Source organism: Triticum aestivum, chromosome 1A, assembly GCF_018294505.1.
Source record: "Triticum aestivum cultivar Chinese Spring chromosome 1A, IWGSC CS RefSeq v2.1, whole genome shotgun sequence".
In the NCBI taxonomy this organism is placed as follows: Eukaryota; Viridiplantae; Streptophyta; class Magnoliopsida; order Poales; family Poaceae; genus Triticum; species Triticum aestivum.
The window spans coordinates 144,819,293-144,836,919 of NC_057794.1; positions in this window are offsets into that span (position 1 = coordinate 144,819,293).

A 17,627-nucleotide genomic window follows, 5' to 3' on the forward strand; every position below is an offset into this window, starting at 1 on the left:
ACCCAGTTAATGTATAAAAATGTCCAAACGAACCCCGAAAAATACCAAAATTGAACACAACTTGTTCTATGTTGACACTCGAAATTTTTTGAAAGTAATAAGAGGCAACTGATATCTTTTCGTCCCCAAAGATGGCACGTTCCCTACCGAAACCATCACGCTTGTTGTGAGAAGCTAAGGTTTTGTGAGAAGCTTATACCCCAAACCTGCACCAAATGGGACAAAAAAATTACCACGGCATGTTCATGCCGCTCCATGATAGCATGCCAAGTTTCAGGAATTTCAGACGAGTTTTGGATTTACTAGAATTTAAAAACCAGGTATCTCAATGTTTGCGGTCGAGTGACGGTGGCAGGGTGTTTGAAATTCATTCCCATTTCTTGCATGGGACCTAAGCATGCAACTAGGGACACAGATTTGATTTTTCAACCAGTTTATATGCACTAGAGAATGTGCATATAGTTCAAATTGTAATTATGCGCATAAAATGCCTGGGAAACCCAGTTAGTGTATATAAATGTCCAAACGAACCCCGAAAAATTACAAAATAAAACACAACACTCCTGTTGTTCTATGTTGACACTCAAAAAAATTTGAAAGCAATAAGAAGCAATGGATACCGTTTCGTCCCCAAAGGTGGCACGTTCCCTACAGAAACCATCACGCTTGTTGTGAGAAGCTCTGGTTTGTGAGAAGCTTATCCCCAAACCTGCCCCAAATGGGATAAAAAATTTACCACGACATGTTGATGCCGCTCCATGATAGCATGCCATGTTTCATGAATTTCAAACGAGTTTTGGATTTACTAGAATTTAAAAACCGTGTATCTCAATGTTTGCGGCCGAGTGACGGTGGTAGGGTGTGTGACATTCATTCACATTTCTTGCATGGGACCTAAGCGTGCAACCAAGGGCACATATTCGATTTTTCAACCCATTTATATGCACCGGAGCACGTGCATGTAGTTCAAATTAGAATTATGCACCAGAAATGCCTACAAAACCAAGTTAATGTATAAAAATGTCCAAAGGAACCCTGAATAATTCCATTTTTTTGAAGACACACCTGTAGTTGCATGTTAACTGCAAATAAAAGTTCTAGCAATTCAAACAACATCCTTTGTAGTTGTGACCCCATTACGTAATTCAAATCAAGTTGATAAATCAAGTAGATCGCACACAGTTTATTATCACCAACCGTGTGAGATGCAGCACAAAATATTTTGGAGCACCGTCGGTGTATAGTACGCCTATGGCTTACGCGAGAAGGTGCATCGGCTACAGTCCTCAGCCGGTGTGTCAAGCACACTAGCTCACTGCCCAAATATCATTTCACTGTTCATTCGTCGCCGGTGAAAGATTGGGACGTGGACCCACATCATGAGGGCAACTTCGGCGGCCCACTCTGGCGAGAGCGCGGCCGCAGCCGCCAGGCACGTGCTAACAAGCTTTGTGAGGGCGAGCGCAGTCTGTGTCCGGGCGGCCAAGGTAGCCTAAACGACCGCTGTTGCTTCTCAGGTGGCGGCAGCAGCATCTGCCTCAGGGATACCAACTGGCGAGAGCGGCACAGTAGCTGTCCGTTCCGCAGCGGTGGCCTTAACCCTGATGGAGGCCGCCCACTACCATGTCGAGGCCGTCCACTCCCAGCTCGTGGCAGTCACCGCACGAATTGAATGATGCTTCTCCGACAACGGTCGGCAACCCACGGCCAAAGCATTGACAATTGTCGAGAGAGTTCGAGCAGCCGTCCGTTCCTGCGCGACACACCTTGCCACAACGGAGCCCGCCAGAGCCCAGATCGCGGCCGCCCACACCCAGCTCGTGGCGGCCTATTCCAAAGATATGGCGGACGCGAATGGCGAGATGCTTGCCGAGTATGGTGCAATTGATGCCATGCAGCCCCTTCCCCGGGAGACCATCGGGTGACCTGGACATGGAGGCAGCGGCGGAGATCGACGAGCATCAACCATAGTAGTACTCTTTGTTTTGTTTAATTAAGAGCGCCGGTCTTTAATTTGTTAGAGTAATGTTTAGGTCAGCTAGCTCTGTTTAATTGCTGAACTTGCTCGATTAAGAAGTTAGTCTCCTTTGTGTACCCAAATTATGCAATGACGTGGATGACCACTGTAACCAGGGAAATTCGAACCAAAATTTTTGACGTTCAAACTCAACATACATAGGTTAAGCTATCTGAATCGTTTGTGATGTTCACATATCGTACACGGTTCTGAATAAGGGACCGTGTCTGATGACACTTTGCGTGCCAGTTTTTTCGCTAAAGCGATTCCAAATTTTTGGCTTCCGCGGAAATATCTACCTCCCTGCCCCCTCCCCCTTACCAAAAGCCACATTGCCCCTGTTTCCGCCTTCCTTTCCAAGTTGAAACCTTCACTCCTTGTTTGCAGTGCCGCCTCCTCGCCGGCGACCGTCCTCCACGCTACTCAGCCTCGCCTATCTTGGCAGGTAATCCACACCCGACCACCATCCTCCTTCTCCTTCCACATCCCACATGCCCCGACCGCCGGCGCGACACCTTCCACCCAAATCACCGACCCCTCCACCAAATAAGCGCCGCCCTAAACCATGGTGCGTGCGGTATAGCCAGGATCCCAAGGACCATTTGGCAGCGAGAAGCAAATCCCGGCCGCACACGCGGATGAGGTCGCGATGCGGCCATTCGTGTCGACCCCTAGATCTTGGAGGAGCACCTCGCCGTCGAGGCCACCGTCGACGGCTCACGCGCCGATGATGCGACGCGGTTGGTTGTTTGGTTCAATTCTGCAAGGCGATGTTCAATTTTTGTGTGTGCATTCTTTTATTGTATACCATGTGAGATATAAATCTAATTTGGTTGTACTAAATACATGAGAAACAAATACAATTGTTATATTTCCAAGTTGTTAAGCATGCTTGGTTTGGTTAACTGTCTGATCTTCTATTAGGAGTATGTTATATTGTGCAATGTGGTGCTCAGTTAATGTTTGGTTCATTTGTTGTGGTCTTTAGCTAACTGCTTGGTTCAACTCTACACTGCGATCTCCAATTGTCATGGGTAGAATTTTGTGTTGTTGTGCATGTGAGGAATAAATCGAATTTGGTTGCACTTAATACATGAGAAACATATACAAGTGCTATATTTCCTAGTTCTTAATCATGCTTGGTTTGGATAAATGGGTTTTCCATGTGGCTTGAATTCATCAACATATTTTACTGATAGCATGTGAACTCTTACTTAACCTGGTGACTAACTACCTTATATGTGTTGCAGGGAAACAATGGGAAGCACTTAGGTTTACAATCGAGGTTAGCACGTGCATGGTCCGTTGTCTAATAGCACATCATTGGGAAATTGCAGGAACCATTCTAATATTTAGGGTTTTACCAATTTGGTCTTGCACATGTAGGTCTTGCTGTCGGATGTTTTGACCCACTGTTCGACCCTTTATGCATATGGGGAATGAGTTGTCCATGAATATCAGTCGAGTCAAGAAACTCAGAAAGATTGTTAGGATAAAGAAATTAGCGACAAAAAACAACAAGATCTTTGTCTGCGCAATGAAGAAGACATCAGTTCACTACAGGATGGTACTAACTATTATACCTTGCCTTTTTTATTCCTTTGCCCCATTTCCAATACAGAGAAGATATTTATGCACATCTTTGTTTTCAGTCCTTTCCAAAGCAGTTCACTGATGATTACCTCTCAAACTACATGTATGCTCAAGAGGCGAGGAAGGTATTCATACAACACCCACGGTTCAATATTGAAGTGTTCCTGAAGAGGACGAAGGATGGACGGTCAATCATCCATAAGAACTGGCCTAAAGTTACAAAGACCTTCAACATCAATGAAGGCTCAATATTCGCCTTCTGCTTTAGCAGTTTTCCAGATGAGATACATATGTCTATGTACCGTCTATGATGCTAATTTCAAAAGGTTATAGATGTTGCATGTGAAACTTCATCCTTGTGTAGTTGTGTAATGGGGTAGCTGAGTGCTAAATCTATATGATGTTGTACTCTGATGTATTTCAAATATGAAAATGATATATATTGTGTGCTTAATATGAAATGTCAGTTAGATTAATAAATGTATTATGAATAATCAGATAATTAGCCAGCTAATTGGGTTTTCTTATTGCAAATGGTTGTTCAAAAATATTGTGGCGATGACCTCAGGCAATGCACACAGTTTCTAGGAATAAACCGTGTTGGATCAATGAACAATCACACACGACTTTCTCTTGAAAACCATTTGCGATAGGCCACCTTGCGCAAACGTTTACCACATAAAAATTGTGTGATGGTCAGCCTTTGCCACACAGTTTCTTCTACGGACCATGTGTGATGCATTCAATAACACAAACGATTTAACGGAAAAAATTGTGTGTGATGTACATGTGAACGGAAACGTTTTACTTGGAGCGACTATGTGGGATGTACATATGAATGGAAACGTTTAGCGAGGACTGACTGTGTGGGAAGCAATGTTGGGGATATCTCTTATCGGGAACTTATCGGCCGACCCAAGATAAGGGGTAAATCGGCTAGTTTATCAGCATATCGGTCGATTTATCACCATATCAGGTGATTTATCAGCCGATTTATCTTATCGGTCAGACACCGATAAGCGATAAATCGGCCAATTTATCAAAATATCGGAAGATATCTTGAACAGTGGTGGGATGTACTTGCCACCGGAAACTATTTTGCCGTATAATTGTGTTTTTTTAGCTCTACTGTACGTATTTCCATATTTGAGCGATGGCCGGTCGCACACGACCTCATTGTGCCGAGCGTGTGTGCCAGGAGAGCATATCTCCAATGGTTTCTGGGTCGTGTGGGAAGGACCCCCGCTATCTGAAGGAAATATGCCCTAGAGGCAATAATAAAGTTATTATTTATTTCCTTATTTCATGATAAATGTTTATTATTCATGCTAGAATTGTATTAACCGGAAACATAATACATGTGTGAATACATAGACAAACATAGTGTCACTAGTATGCCTCTACTTGGCTAGCTCTTTGATCAAACATGGTTAAGTTTCCTAGCCATAGACATGAGTTGTTATTTGATCAACGGGGCCACATCATTAGGAGAATGATGTCATTGACTTGACCCATTTTGTTAGCTTAACACTTGATCATTTAAGTTTATTGCTATTGCTTTCTTCATGACTTATACATGTCCCTATGACTATGAGATTATGCAACTCCCGAATACCTGAGGAACACTTTGTGTGCTACCAAACGTCACAACGTAACTGGGTGATTATAAAGGTGCTCTACAGGTGTCTCCGATGGTGTTCATGGTGTTGGCATAGATCAAGAATAGGATTTGTCACTCCGATTGTCGGAGTGGTATCTCTGGGCCCTCTTGGTAATGCACATCACTATAAGCCTTGCAAGCAATGTGGCTAATGAGTTAGTTGCGGGATGTTACATTGTGGAACGAGTAAAGAGACTTGCCGGTAACGATATTGAACTAGGTATTGAGATACCGACGATCGAATCTCGGGCAAGTAAGATACCGATGACAAAGGGAACAACGTATGTTGTTATGCGGTTTGACCGATAAAGATCTTCATAGAATATGTCGGAACCAATATGAGCATCCAGGTTTCACTATTGGTTATTGACCAGATATGTGTCTCGCTCATGTCTACATAGTTCTCAAACCCGTAGGGTCCGCACGCTTAAAGTTCTGTGATGATCGGTATTATGAGTTTTTGTGTTTTGATGTACCAAAGGTAGTTCGGAGTCCCGGATATGATCACCGACATGACGAGGAGTCTCGAAATGGTCGAGACATAAAGATCGATATATTGGATAACTATGTTCGGATACCGGAAAGGTTTCGGGAGGTTTCGGACATTTACCGGAGTACCGGGGGGTTACCGGAACCCCCCGGGGAGTATATTGGGCCTAATGGGCCTTAGTGGGAGAAGAGGAGGGGCGGCCAAGGGCAGCCGCGTGCCCCCTCCCCCTGTAGTTCAAATTGGACAAGGAGGGGGGCGGCACCCCCCTTTCCTTCTATCTTCTCTCCCTTCCTTCTCCTCTCCTACTCCAACTAGGAAAACAGGGAGTCCTACTCACACACTCCCGGTGGGAGTAGGACTCCCCCCTTGGCGCGCCCTCCTCCTTGGCCGGCCGCCTCCCCCCTAGCTCCTTTATATATACAGGGGCAGGGGCACCCCATAGACACAACAATTGATCTGTTGATCTCTTAGCCGTGTGCGCTGCCCCCTCCACCATAATCCACCTCGGTTATATTGTAGCGGTGCTTAGGAGAAGCCCTGCATCGGTAGCTTCATCAACATAGTCACCACGCCGTCGTGCAGACGAAACTCTTCCCCGAGCTCTACTGGATCATGAGTTCGCTGATATCACCGAGCTGAACGTGTGCTGAACGCGGAGGTGCCTTACATTCGGTACTGAGGATCGGTCGATCATGAAGACGTACGACTACATCAATCGTGTTGTCATAACGCTTCTGCTTAATGGTCTACGAGGGTACATGGACGAAACTCTCCCCTCTCGTTGCTATGCATCACCATGATCTTGCATGTGCCTAGGATTTTTTTTGAAATTACTACGTTCCCCAACACTGGTATCAGAGCTAGGTTATTGCGTAGATGTTATATGCACGAGTAGAACACAAGTGAGTTGTGGGCAATACAAGTCATACTGCTTACCAGCATGTCATACTTTGGTTCGGCGGTATTATTGGATGAAGCGGCCCAGACCGACATTATGCGTATGCTTACGCGAGAATGGTTCTACCGACGTGCTTTGCACACAGGTGGCTGGCGGGTGTCAGTTTCTCCAACTTTAGTTGAACCGAGTGTGGCCACACCCGGTCCTTGAGAAGGTTAAAACAGCACTAACTTGACGAACTATCATTGTAGTTTTGATGCGGAGGTAAGAATGGTTCTTGCTCAGCCCGTAGCATCCACGTAAAACTTGCAACAACAAAGTAGAGGACGTCTAACTTGTTTTTGCAGGGCATGTTGTAATGTGATATGGTCAAGACATGATGCTATATTTATTGTATGAGATGATCATGTTTTGTAACAGAGTTATCGGCAACTGGCAGGAGCCATATGGTTGTCGCATTATTGTATGAAATGCAATCACCCTATAATTGCTTTACTTTATCACTAAGCGGTAGCGATAGTCATAGAAGCAATAGTTGGCGAGACGATAACGATTCTACGATGGAGATCAAGGTGTCGCACCGGTGACGATGGTGATCATGATGGTGCTTTGGAGATGGAGATCAAAGCCACAAGATGGTGATGGCCATATCATATCACTTAAATTGATTGCATGTGATGTTTATCCTTTATGCATCTTATTCTGCTTTGTTTGACGGTAGCATTATAAGATGATCTCTCACTAAATTTCAGGGTAAAAGTGTTCTCCCTGAGTATGCACCATTGCCAAAGTTCGTCGTGCCGAGACACCACGTGATGATCGGGTGTGATAATCTCAACGTTCATCTACAACGAGTGTAAGATAGTTTTACACATGCAGAATACTCGGGTTAAACTTGACGAGCCTAGCATATGCAGATATGGCCTCGGAACACTGAGACCGAAAGGTCGAGCATGAATCATATAGTAGATATGATCAACATAGTGATGTTCACCATTGAAAACTACTCCATTTCGCGTGTTGATCGGTTATGGTTTAGTTGATTTGGATCACATGATCACTTAGATGATAAGAGGGATGTCTATCTAAGTGGGAGTTCTTAATTAATATGATTAATTGAACTTAAATTTATCATGACTTAGCACCTGATAGTATTTTGCTTGTCTATGTTATTGTAGATAGATGGCCCGTGTTGTTGTTCCGTTGAATTTTAATGTGTTCCTTGAGAAAGCAAAGTTGAAAGATGATGGAAGCAATTACACGGACTGGGTCCGTAACTTGAGGTTTATCCTCATTGCTGCACAGAAGAATTACGTCCTGGAAGCACCGCTGGGTGCCAAACCCGCTCCAGGAGCAACGCCATATGTTATAAACATCTGGTAGGGCAAAGCTGATGACTACTCAATAGTTTAGTGTGCCATGCTTTACGGCTTAGAACTAGGACTTCAACTTCGTTTTGAAAGGCATGGAGCATATGAGATGTTCCAGGAGATGAAGTTAATATTTCAAGCAAATCCCGGATTGTAACACCCCGGATGTAACTTGCCATATTTGTAACTCCGACTCTTGGCATTTCCGGCCTTCAGTTCTGAGATTTCCCTTCGTGGTTGGGGTTTTGTCTTTGTTTTTGCATTTTGTTCATGTCATGCATTTCATATGATGTCATCATGTGCATCGCATTTTGCATTCGTGTTCGTCTCATGCATCCGAGCATTTTCCCCATTGTCCGTTTCGCAATTCGACACTTCCACATGCACCGGCGCACCCCTCTTGTCTCTTTTCGTGAGCAGGTGTTAAACGTTCTTGGAATGGACCGAGATTTGCCAAGTGGCCTTGCTACACCACCGGTAGACCGGCTGTCAAATTTCGTTCCATTTGGAGTCCGTTTGATGCTCCAACGGTTAACCGGGTAATCACGAAAGCCTCTTGTGTGTTGCAGCCCAACACCCCTCCAAAACGGCCCAATAACCCATCTAAACCATCTCCATGTCCTCCGTCGTCGGATCACGATCGTGTGAGCGAAAACTACACCTCATTTGGACACTCCTACCTCCCCTACCTATAAATAGGTGCCCCTCCCCGAAATTTCACGCAGATCAAACCCTAACCTAGCCCTCTCCGCCGCCGGACACGTCCGGATCGGACCGGACGCGTTCGCCACCATGGCCCATCCACTCCTGAGCCGCCACATGTCCTTCTCCGTCGCCCAGCCACCGCGGCCCGGCGAGCCCGAGGAGGGCCCGCCCGTCCCATCGCCGCCGCCGCGCCCCCACACCTTCCCGCACCGCCCAAGCTTCCTCGCTGCCACCTCCCGCGCGAGCCCGCGCCCGCGCCTCCTCTGCCGAACGGCTCCGCCCGAGCGCCGGCGAGCTCCTCCCGCCAGAGAGCCTAGCGACCACCGCATCTCCTTCGTCTCCGGCGAAGTTTCGGCCAGATCCCGGTGATCCTCAAAGTCCACGCCAACCGGGACCAGATTCACCCATCCTTGGAACCAAACGCCGCGCGCCGTCCCGATCCACTCCGTCCCGGTACCACCTCGTCCCGCGTTGACTTTCGCGGAGGTGAGATTTCCACTAAGTCCCAAATCCCTGAATATTTTGTGCATCTCTTCATCATGTCGTATCTCGGTGACCGTGACTCCAAATGATGCATATGATATATCAATTTGTTCATCTCGTTGAGCTCTCCATGATAGAAGTACATTCATGTTCATGTTCATTATGATGCCCTTTCCATTGATGCAAGAGTGCTATAAAAGGTTAGCTGCTGGAGATCATCAGTTTATGAGGTTTTGTCATTTTTGTTGCTTTTGATGTGTGCATCATATGGGCTTGATGTCTACATGTATTTTGAACTACACCATGCCATCTTTACAGGGGTGCTTATATCGTATTTTTTTCATCAATGTGGTGACTAGCACAAGCATGCAAAGTAGCCTCCGCAATATTGCTGTTTTCAAGGACTTCACATTTTGCTAAGTTTTTGCCTGCTGTTATTTTGATGCCATGTAAACTTGATGCTACAGTGATATCCATGCTTATTTTTGGATACTTCAGTAAGGATGTTTTGAACATGTGGTTATGCTCTATCCATCCGTGCCCCTGTTTGCAATTATGGAGTTATCTAGAATGTCTTGTTCTTGCTCCACTTTTGCTATAAAATGTTCCTGGCAGATTGTTTACACGTTAATCAATATTGCCATGGTTGTTGTTAGTGATCCATGCACCCTATGAACTTTCTCTTGCCATGGTTAGCTTCATGAACATGTCATCTTGCTGTTGGTATGCTTGTTTTGTCATGCAATGCTTTTTGGTGAGTGATTTGAGCTCGCAAAGTTGCCTTCATAAATCTGTTTATGCCATGCTCTATTTTTCTACTAAGTCTGAAACTGTTAATAAAACTTGCTATGTTTACATGGTTGCCATCATATCTTCTGTGACTTTTTGGCTCATGATCAGTAAGGGACTTTTGATCTATGATTTAGTTATAATCATGCCATGCCTTGGTTTGCTATGATATGTTCCTGTAGCATGACATTTGCTTGCTCTAAACATTGCTTCCTGTTGTTCTTTTGGACATGTTAGTAATTTCTCCAAGCCTGTGAAGCTGATATCTTTTGCACTTTTTCATGCTTGTTTGATCCTGTTCTATTGTGATTTAGCCGTAGCTCATTGTTCATGTTTTGTCAAGCATCTTGTGTACATCACTCACATATGCTTTGTTGTTATGTTGTAGTGCAGTAGCTTAGTTTCTTGTTGCACGCTAAGTAGCATCGTGCTGTTAATTATAGTTTTGCACCATTCTTGTTTTGCTTGCCATTAGCAAATCGTGCATCCGTTTCCGGTGATCTTTATATCGATTTCGACCGAAATCATCTCATATTTCCAGCGGCACACTTGGTTTGCCAAGTTGATGCCTTGATCATTCTTTCCCTTCCGGAGCACACATATGCATTGCATATCACATCTTGCATATCATGCCATGTATTGCATCATGTTGCTTGTGCATTGCCCCGTGATTCATTGTTGGTCCTTTGCTTCTGTTCTTGCTTTGGGTAGAGTCAGGAGACGAGTACGTGATCGAGGAACCTGTTGAGTACGCTAACGAGGATCAAGCTTTCGTCAACTCTGAGAACTTTGCAGGCAAGATGACCATACCCTCGAAATCACTTCTATCTTTGCTTGCTAGTTGACCGCTCTATTGCTATGTTGCGCTACCTACCACTTGTTATATCATGCCTCCCATATTGCCATGTCAAGCCTCTAACCCACCTTTCCTAGCAAACCATTGTTTGGCTATGTTACCGCTATTGCTCAGCCCCTCTTATAGCGTTGCTAGTTGCAGGTGAAGTTGAAGTTTGTTCCATGTTGGAACATGGATATTATTGGGATATCATTACTATATCTTATTTACTTTAATGCATATATATACTTGGTAAAGGGTGGAAGGCTCGGCCTTTTGCCTGGTGTTTTGTTCCACTCTTGCCGCCCTAGTTTCCGTCATACCAGTGTTATGTTCCTTGATTTTGCATTCCCTACGCGGTTGGGTGTTGTGGGAACCCCTTGATAGTTCGCTTTGAATAAAACTCCTCCAGCAAGTCCCAACCTTGGTTTTACCATTTGCCTACCAACCACCATATACCTTTCCCTTGGGTTTTGCAGAATCAAGGGTCATCTTTATTTTAACCCCCGCCCCCCTGGCCAGTGCTCCCTCTGAGTGTTGGTCCGAACCGAGCCGCCTATGGAGCCACCTCGGGGAAACTCGAGGGTTGGTTTTACTCGTAGCTTGTCTCATCCGGTGTTGCCCTGAGAACGAGACACGTGCGACTCCTATCGGGATTTGTTGGCACATCGGGTGGCTTTGCTGGTCTTGTTTTACCATTGTCGAGATGTCTTGTAACCGGGGCTCCGAGATTGATCGGGTCTTCCCGGGAGAAGGAATGTCCTTCGTTGACCGTTGGAGCTTGTGATGGGCTAAAATGGGACACCCCTGCAGAGTATAAACTTTCGAGAGTCGTGCCCGCGGTTATGTGGCAGATGGGAATATGTTAATATCCGGGTGTAGAGAACTTGACACTTAACTTAATTAAAATGAATCAACCGCGTGTGTAGCTGTGATGGCCTCTTTTCGGCGGAGTCCGGGAAGAGAACATGGTCTCGTGTTATGCTTGAACGTAAGTATCTTCAGGATCACTTCTTGATCACTTATAGTTTCTCGACCCTTGCTTCTATTCTCGCTCTCTTTTGCGTATGTTAGCCACCATATATGCTAGTGCTTGCTGCAGCTCCACCTCACTACCCTTTCCTACCCTTAAGCTTAAATAGTCTTGATCTCGCGGGTGTGATGTTGCTGAGTCCTCGTGACTCGCGGACACTTACAAACAGATGAAGGTGCCGATGATGCTAGTGTAGGGGGCGCTACCGAACTCAAGTGGGAGTTCGACGAGGATTCGGGCCGTTACTATGTTTCTTTTCCGGATGATCAGTAATGGAGCCCAGTTGGGACGATCGGGGATCTAGCATTTGGGGTTGTCTTTCTTTATTTTGGTTCTGTAGTTGGACCTTTCATTGTCTTTTGGATGATGTATGGACTATTCATGTATTGTGGGAAGTGGTGATTGTAAGCGAACTCTTTATCCCTTTCTTATTCAGTACATGGGATGTGGAAAGATTACCCCTCTTGCGACAAGCCTACCATGCGGCTATGCCTCTAAGTCATGCCCCGACACGTGGGAGATATAGCTGCATTGTGGGTGTTACAAGTTGGTAATCAGAGCCTTCCCCGACTTAGGAGCCCCCTGCTTGATCGAATCTCTGACGTTGTTGAGTCTAGAACAAAATGTTTTGAATCTTAGGATTATATATATCGGAGAGTAGGATTCTTTTTACTCCTCAGTCCCTTCGTCGCTCTGGTGAGGCCTCCTGACGTAGAAGTTTTGACTCTTCTCTCCTCAAATTTCACAAAAAAATTAGGATCACACGGGTATCTTGGAATCGTTCTGATAGTTTGTGATGAGAACATTGTTCTTGGTGCCTCCTGACATTTAGGGGTTGTGGCAGTGTCCCGGGGAGTTGAGCTCCGAGGTGTTGTCGTCACAATTTTATCGTTGCAGTTCTGGAATACCTGATTTCGCCGACATCGAAAATCTCTTTTATGCAGTTGTTGGTGAGATAACCTCGGCGCCACCCAGTACTGGGGCGGGAGTTCGGGAGTATTTCCATAACTCGTATAACGGATGCTTTTTGAAGGTTGAGGTACATGATTTCTGAAGGTCTCTTGGTTATGTGTTGAAGGATGGATACAGCTGGATGTAGGAATTGCTAGTTTTGGGTGAGATATTATGCTTCCCCTGTATCCCCAACACCTGATTGCATAACCAGAAAGTTTCGGGAGTTCTATAGGTGGGAATTCAAGTAGCTCTAGTATTTCTTCCGGCGGATATTTGGTTTGTGATTGGGTAATCCTTACCACTTATTTGTTCATACCCGTACCTTGTTGCTTTATTCATCTAGCTTTATCTAAGTGGCTTCTCTACTTAATGGTCGTGTGATGATTTACTTTGGAATTCATTCGTTCATCCTTGTTCGAATGTTAAGACTTTATGTTGCAATTTCGATCCATTGATTCAGCTTGAATATCTGTATTTGAAGATGCTAACGGATGTCAACCTCTTCAGGATGGCTCCTCCAACGCGTCAGAATCCGAACCCCGATGATGGGGAACAGTCAAACCCTCCGCCACCACCTCCACCTTCGGAGGCATGGCAAGCTGTCATGGAAGCCACCAACGCCAACACTCAGATGCTTTTGCAACTCTTGCAAGAGCGAAACCAAGGGCAAGGCAACCAAGGAAATTTATGCCAAGGTAACAATTAGCCTCAGTTTGCTACCCTCAACCAGTTCCTCGCAAACCAGCCGAAGTACTTCAGCAACTGTGTCGAGGCCACAGACGCCGACGATTGGCTCGTGGACATTTGCAAACATTTTGAATGTAGCAATGTCAAACCTGAGGACTTTGTCAAGTTTGCTTCGTTTCAACTCAAGGACCAAGCTGCTGAGTGGTATCAACAATACAGAGATTCCAGAGGAGGTCGTGTGATTACCAGGGATGATTTCCGCCGAGACTTCAAAGCTCATCACATTCCACCAAGCGTTGCTGAGAGCAAGCATGAGGAGTTCCGCAATCTCAAGCAAGGCAGCATGTCCGTGTATCAATACAATATCCAGTTTCCGAAACTTGCTCGCTTCGCTAAACAAGACGTTCCTAATGAAAAGAGTATGATTTACCAATTCAAAGGTGGCCTCAAAGAAGATCTGCAATTAGCTCTCGTGCTTCTTGAGCCGACCAAGTTCGATCAATTCTACAACATGGCACTAAAGCAAGAAGCTGCTCACCTCAAGTGTGAGGCATCTAAGAAGAGAGTTAGGGATGCAGCTCAATCTTCTTCTTCATCACAAGTAGCAGCTAAGCAAGAAAAGTTCTGGTTGCCTCCTCCTCCTCCTCCGTTTCGTCAGTCCTACCAGTAGTAGAGCAAAGGTGGCAATGGTTTTTCCCACCCACCCAACCCAGTCTATCAGAACAAAGCTCAGTCTCAAGCTCCAAGGTCAAGCAGTACAAAAAAATACACTTCCGTGGTGATACGTGTTGGTCACAGTAGGTCACGTTTTCTGTCATGCATGTACATCTATGACAAATTTATGACAGAATCAAGATAGTCATACATGTGCTGTCGTAGAAGTGTTCCATGACATTACCAAAATTATCATCATGGAAGTGTCCACTTCCATGAGGATAAATCGCGCATCACAGAAGTGCTTTCGTCAAGGGTGACCGACACGTGGCATCCACCGTAACGAAACGCCGTTAAGCTATCGGGTCCGGTTCTGGATCCGATAACTCGTTAACATCCCCGACCAATGGGGATTTTTCATGTGTAAAATCATCATTGGCTGGAGGAAACACGTGTCAGCTCCGTGTTGGCACATGTGTCACTCATCCAATGGGCGAGATGCGCCTATGATATGTTAACACGTGGATCGGCCCAAAAGTGTCCCATAAAGTTTAAATGGGCCGGACCAACTAAAGGCCCACAAGATTTTTCGGACCATAATGGGATGGCCCGGCTAAAGGCCCACAAGATTTTGCGGGCCATAATGGGCTGGCCCAGGTAAAGGCCCACATGATTTTTGCGAGCCATAATGGGCCGGCCCAGGTGAAGGCCCACAAGATTTTTGTGGACCATAATGCGCCGGCCCAGCTAAAGGCCCACGAGATTTCGCCGACATTAATGGGTCGGCCCAGCTGTAGGCCCTCAAGATTTTGGGGACCCTAGAAGGCCGGCCCATTAACTGGCTGCCATGTTTTGGGCCAAATGTCGGCCCATATTTGATCTGGTCCATTAATGGCCTGCCACGTTCCGGGCCTAATAATGTCCCGTATGAGATCCGGCCCGTTAAAAGCCTAACACGTTCTGGGCCAAATTACGGCCCAAATCAGGTCCGACCCTTTAAGATGCTTTGGGCTAAATTATGGCCCATATCAGATTTGGCCCGTCAACTGGACGCTACGCTTTTGGGCCCATTCGCTAAAGGCCCATTTAGTAATTCAGCATGATATTAGTTTCGGCCTATTAAGGGCCCGTTTAACATTTCGGCCCTATATTAATTTCGGCCTGTTAAAAGCCCGTCATATAGTTGGGCCTAACTACGGCCCGGTTTGCATCTGGCCTACTCGCAGCCGATAATCTGATTGGGCCAAACAAGGACCGAGACAATTTTGGCATGTTATAAGCCCATGATTTGATTGGCACAATCATGGGCCGGGGTCTATTTCGGCCTGCTGTCTCCCGTGAGCTATTCGGCGCATTTCAGGCCCAACCTACTTTTCGGCCTCCTAAAGGGCCACTGAGTTTTCTTGGGAAAATAGGGCCGGCGGTTTACTCGGCCTATTAAAGGCCCGAATCTACTAGTGGGCCAGTTTACATTTAGGCTTGTTAACGGACCAAGATGACGGGGCCCATGATGCGGATCATACATGGTGATTTGCATAGCCCTCAAAAAAACATGGTGATTTGCATGATAGCCCGATTATGTACCGTAATTTTATGGTTTGGCCGGTTTACTGCGAAGATAGGATATATATACAGTAAAATAACTGCAGCATTGTGAATAAGAAAAAAAACCTAGACTATACAATAAAGAAATTATGTCATATTACATCCACTGGGCATCAAAGTTCGCCACTATGATAATAAAGCACAAACAGACAGCAGATTACATACACTGGGCATCAAAGAACGCCACCGGTGCAACTAAACACGCCAACAAAATAATATACAAAACCAATAGTAGTTTAATAGAGTTCAAGAAAGGTTACCCTACTCGGGAGCTGCAGCGCAAGCAGCTGAGCAAGCTGGTGAGACTGCACTTGTTTGACACTTATATCCTCCTCACTCTGAAAGATAAACAAGCAGACAGATGACATGTTTTGCACATATAAGTATCAGCACTGACAATTCATCACATTTCTTACTGACGAATAAATTGACATAGTTTAAAATAGCATTAACACAATATGGTATTGTTCAGGTCAATACATGGCAGGAAATGACAGTGTGAAGGAGTTGGCAGCTTCACGACACCACTGGATTACAGATCAAGAACTCATAAGTATCAATGGTTAGTGTGATGTCAATTTATCCCATTTCAGATTGGCAAAATAAGATCACTTGCTCTGTATAGTTTAATTTACATGGTATGAAGAAGGAACTTGGTTGTACAACTGAAAACTTAAATTGAGAAGGACAAACTTTTGTTTATGAACTGGAGTACATAATAAACTTTAAACATGCAATTTGATGCAAACACCAAAAATAAACAGCTGTTGCAGTGATGCCTAACCAAATATACACAACAAAGTTTGAAGGCTTGAGAAGGAAAAACTTACATTATTGGTGAAGGCAGGCTCTATAAAGCCCATGTCCAAGTTGATGGGGGGGGGGAATTCAAGAACTTTACCACAGAATCTTCTTCATAAGCATTACCTTTATTCTACATTTTGTTAAGAGTAAATATAGATGTGACAATATAAGAAAAATGGAGAATATTTAAGATAAGATGAAGAGTGATGCTACATAACCAAGTAGCTATAAATGTAAGTACAGTGATACAGGAAAAAGGTATAGCCAAGAGCAATGCAGAGCTAAACTTCTTCAGTACCATCGGTGTTATCCAACCTTATGGTAAGAGTAAATATAGATCTTATGTGTAGAAAATGGAGGGAAAAGGAAAATAAGCTGCAGAGTGATGGTACATGAACAACTACCTGTTAATATAAGTACACTGATAAAGGACAGTAGGTACTTACAAGAACAATGCAGAGCAAAAAAAATACATTCGCATTGGATATATTCTACACTAATGTAACCATTCATACAGATCAGATAATTGGGAGCGAACAATTGATAAGCAAGCTATCATGCATACTGCTGTCACATAATGAACCGGGTATGTATGCAAGTACAGTGATACAGGACAACAGGTACTAACAAGAGCAAAGCAGCGGCCAGCATATTTGCGATATCCTGTCGTTCTTTTCAAACAAAAATTCTTTTTCGAGCAGATTTCCTGCAAAAAAGATCTGTAAGGCACATGCAAAAAAGTAGAAGTTCAAATTGTCATGCGATATCATAGACAGTACCTCATCCTCGGAAGAGACCAGTGCATAACAAGGTTTTTCCATTCAATGTCTTCTAAATTTAGCACAGGAGACTTCACCAGAAATTCGTTTATAGACTTGCCATCAAAGTGTGATTTCCTCAGGTAACACCGATACTGCTACAATGCTTCCTTGAAAAGCGCAAGCAAGCTTTGCTCGTCATGACTATCCAGATTGACCTTCGCCTACTTACAACAATGTAATTTAAATCATTGATGTGTTCAATTAGCAGAAAACAGGAAAATAATCACCA